Source organism: Equus quagga, chromosome 17 (assembly GCF_021613505.1).
Source record: "Equus quagga isolate Etosha38 chromosome 17, UCLA_HA_Equagga_1.0, whole genome shotgun sequence".
In the NCBI taxonomy this organism is placed as follows: Eukaryota; Metazoa; Chordata; class Mammalia; order Perissodactyla; family Equidae; genus Equus; species Equus quagga.
The window spans coordinates 41108882-41113560 of NC_060283.1; the positions used below are offsets into that span (position 1 = coordinate 41108882).

The 4679-nt window shown below is 44.4% G+C and overlaps 1 pseudogene; it reads right to left on the reverse strand.

Moving 5' to 3' along the window:
• Positions 1 to 3802: 3802 nt before the first annotated feature.
• LOC124228627 (bcl-2-interacting killer-like) lies at positions 3803 to 4410 on the reverse strand (annotated as a pseudogene).
• Positions 4411 to 4679: the final 269 nt, after the last annotated feature.

The window sequence follows — 4679 nt, forward strand, 5'->3', positions numbered from 1 at the left end:
TATTCCTAACTATTTACTTCTTTCAGATGCGAGTGTAGATGGAATTGCTTGCTTAATTTTTTTTTAGTTGCTGAAGAATATCTCTGGGCTGGGGATCAGCCCGAGGAGAAAGCTTGAGATCTTTTTCAGGTCTTTTCTGAGCCTACATCTGTCCCTGGGCTTGTGTGATGCCTTTCTAAATTCCCCTGTATTTGTGGTTACTTTTGAGCGTCCTAATCTTAAACGTCTGGCTTCCAAAAGGGGAGAAAGGGAAAAAAGAAATAAAAACGCCAAAACAAGTGAAGCTGCTTTAAATCCCCAGGAAACCACCTCAACCAGCGGGGGTTGCAACAATGGCTGCTTGCACCTCAGCAACGAAAACAGCAATCAGCGATAAGATCACAGAACCCCAGATTTGGAGGACCAGTTCATTATTGCCTATCCTGGCTCTAGAAAGCCACCTCAGGAACATGGGCACAGCTGTCTGCCACCGGGCTGGGGGGTGGGCAATACGTAGCCACTAGAGTGCTCAAGGCTGACATTGGCCAAAACTAGCCACACTTTACCAGTTGAGCTTTCTCCTGGAAGCTGCAAGCATTCAAATAGACTCCAGAGTTTCAAAACAGGGACTTCAGACAGTTTCTGCTAGTTAGTTGTTGTCTAAGGGATGACACAGATTCCTGGTGCTTCCTACTCTGCCGTCTTCCCTGATGTCCCCTCCTATTATTAAGCCCCATAATAAAATTAAGGGACGAAAATGAAATCTCCCGTTCTTTGTAGGTTAAGCTCCCAAAGAAATTGTAGCCCCAAGGTCCCCTCTGGCTGAACAATGTCCTTGTTCTGCTCAGACTTAGCTGCAGAGAATTGAGCGCAGTCTAGATTCTTACTGCCCTGTCCACAGCAGCCGGTGACCCTTGGGAGACGTGGCTCTGCTAGTACTACCAACCCAGGTTCATCCAACCCTTGGTCTTCTATGTGTCCCACATTCTCTAAGTCCAAGAGGCCAGAGGGTCACCAGAATTGATAAGAATATCACTAGTCTGGTTCCAACCCACAAAATAATAACAAAAAAACACTAGCAAATTTGTAGCCAACCTAGCAATGACAATTCCTTGATCCCAGGACCCCTAAATTCATAGATTCTAGCAAAGACTTCCTCTTACCTGGGGTGCGGAACAGACAGATCAAACCACAGAGGGAGGAAAAATCATCAGTCAGTGTCTACTGTTCATTGTGGATCTTCATTTTAACTGGGATTGGCTTCCATCTGAATGTCAATTGTGGCCTATGTTTTCTGCATCCTGGAGAAGACCTATTTCAATGGCTTCCTTCTTCAGAGTGGTATTTGTCTTCCACAAATGTTGTAAATTTTCAGTAATAGCGCCCCCTGTTCTTGAGGCTTCTTGTGGCTCCCTTTTCTCCCACAGCGTCCATCCTGGATATTTAAAGCTTCTTGATTTCCATTTGCCCTTTGAGCCCTGTGCTCTGGCACACCAATGGTGAGTCAGTGTTGGACCTATCTATGAAGCAGCTTCTTTTCCAGCAGGCCCCTCTCCAAGCAAAGACTATAGCTACGTAGCTCTCTTGGCATTTGTGGGGATTTGAGGGGCCCCCACAATAACACCTTTTATGTGCTTGATTTCAGAGCCACTTAAGAGAGATAAGAAGTCAGGCAGTTGGAGATCATAACATCAGCTTTATTACTAATCAAAACTTGACTGAGGGACATGCTTAGATATGTGACCACAATGGATTTCCTCATACTGGGCGCCATGATTAGGGAACCTGCCCCAGCCAGGCAGGACCTGCTCTCGCAATGCCTATTCCAGTCTAGAAGCCTCTTCTCTGCCCCTAGGATGGCTCCGGAGAGATAGGCAGGAAGAGCCCATACTTCACAGCCTGTGCTCCCTCTCCAGAAACATCTAAGAATTTATGTTTCATGGAGAGGAGGAGGATGCAGGGAGGGACCAGGAGTGTCACGCTGATTGATGTCCTCCCTCTGAGAAGGAGACATTGAGAGCTGGGAATAAATGTTCCCACCCAAAGTTCTCAGCCTCCTGCTCTTTGCTTCCAATTTTCATCCACAGGAAGAAGCCTGGGCTCTTCATTCTTCAACCGTAGTGGCCACTGTTGCTGCTGCTGCCTCCTGCCCCTGAATTCTGAGGGCCCAGGGACCCTACTCCTCTGGGAGATAAACTCCTGGTGTCAGCTTTGACTCCTCCCTCAATACAGGATCCTGAGCTGAAGCTGTTTTTGGTGACGCTTACAAAGACAGTTACCTCAGTGGTCCAGTAAGGACCAACGTGTCTGCTGACCTGTGCTTCTCCCCAGCCTCAAATCGTCCCCTACTTCTGAGTGTTGTAGGCCTTGAATAATCTGAGCTGTCTCTGTGGGAGCAGAAATGTCATGTTTCAGTCCTTTCCCTGAAGCCATGAAAAGGCCTCTGTTATTACATACTTCCTTAAGTTGTTCCAGCAGGATCTCTCAAAGTTCAGCCCGCTTCTTAGGTTAGTTCTGCCCTTGTTCTTCTATATGTGGGTAGGATGCTGTTTCTAGGATCAGAAAATCTTTTTTCTTTCTCACTCTTTTTGTCTTAATCACTAGACCAAAACCTAGTTCTTAAACCCATCTCTATTTCTTCCAAAACCTTTTTTCTTCACATACTGAATTCTGAGGATTTTTTAAAGTTAGGAAACTTTCTTTCATAAGTTAACAAATACCCTGGCTCAAATTGGCCTAAATAATGAGAAGATGAGAGATAATGAGAGATCTTTCAAAATGGAAAGTCTAGCAGTAGGACACAGGTGTCAGACTTGGTTGATTCAGTCGCCCAATGATGTCATCAGGCCCTTGGGTACTTTCCATCTTTATGCTCTGATGCCATCAGCGTTAACTTCACCCTAAGGCTGCTGGTCCCTCTCGTGGTCATAAGACGGTTACTAGCAGCAAATAGGTGACCTGCCGTCTTGTTTAAGAGCCACACAGAGAAAAAGACTGAATGGTTTTACACAAAAGCACCAGGCTTGTCTTTTCACTCTCTTAATGGTGTCTTTTGATGAACAAAAGTTCTCAATTTTAGGTAAGTCTAATTTATCAATGATTTCTTTTATAGTTAGTGTTTTGGGGTCTTGTATAAGAAATCTTTGCCTTCTTCAAGCCAAGAAGATATTATCCTACATAGTCTAGAAGATTTATTGCTTTACCTTTCATATTTAGGTCTATGAGTCACTTAAAATTAATTTTTGTGCGAGGTAGGATATTCAATTCCTCCAGCACCATTTAGTGAAAAGACCTTCCTTTCCCCACTGAAACGCATCAGTGTCTCTGCTGTAAATCTGGTGACCACGTGTGTGCGTCTGTTTCTGCACTCTCTAGTCTATGGATCTATATGCCTATCTTTGTGTCCATGTTGCATTGTCTTAATTACTAAAACTTTACATCAAGTTAAACATTGTTATTCTTTTTCAAGATTGTCTTGGCTAAGCTTGGTCTTTTGCATTTCCATTTATATTTTAGAATCAGTTAGTCAATTTTCACAAAAATCCTACTTAAGTTTTGGAAACCAACATTTTATTGAACTCTCTCCACCCCTCGGAAATCTATTCCAGCAGATTTTCTTTTTGTTGTGGGCATTACAGACAGGGAGGTGTGATCAAGACTCTCCCAGTGCTTGCCATATGACCAACCCAGGAGAGGAGGACTCCTTCTCCGGGAAAGGCAACCATAAAGTGGGCTGGGGTCAGGAGCAGAGCAGGCCCTGCCAGTCTTGGGTCAAACAGTTAACTCATAACAACTCCAGAGAGATAATCAATTAATTTCTTTCACAAAAAAACAAGAAAAAACTAGTATGACACCTCAGTAGTATCCTAGCACTCAGAGTTTAAATATAAAAAAGGGATCACAAAACAATTAAAAAGACAACAAAACCAACAGGGCCACCTCCAGGTGGTCAATGGGGAAGGGCGGGTCCCATCCTCTGCGCTGACCGGCAGTGGGTGTCACTGGAGGAGGAGTCCCTGACTGAGCGGCAGCATCACAGGCAGCACCAGCTCCTTCCATGGTTGGGGGACACCCTAGTTTCTGAGAGTCAGGAAGCTCCTGAACCTTATGGTCTCCCTGAGGTTAGTGAGACTATCGATAAAACTTCTAAAAACACCTTTCACATCTGTCTGGTTGTAAGTGAAAGCCAAGCTGTACATGGCCATCTGGGGCAGCTGAGCAAGGTGAGCAGCATCCATGACAATTCTTTCTCATCATGATGAAGGCCAGCTGCAGGGCAACGTCGTCGGGGTTGTCACTGTTGGGGGAGGACTCACGGTCAACGTAGTCCGTGAGATCGATCGTGCCAGGAACCTCCTCAGGTTCCAGAACATGCTCACACAGGAAGGTGTCCAAAAAGAGGTCCCTGGAGAGGGAGCCTGCTTGAGACATTTCTTCTTTTGCGTTGGTAGTGATGGTGGCAGCGTCTGTAGCACTCGAGCCAGGAATCATATCGTCTACCCTTACTTGAATTTTCTTGAAATTATATTAGATCTATAGATCAACCAGAGAGAATTTACATCTTAACAATATTTAGTCTTCAATCCAGAAACTTGGTATACCTTTCCATTTATTTAGGCTTTTAAAAAATTATCTCAGAAAATGCTTTGTGATTTTCAGTGTAGTATTCTTGCACATCTTTTGTTAGATTTATGTTTATT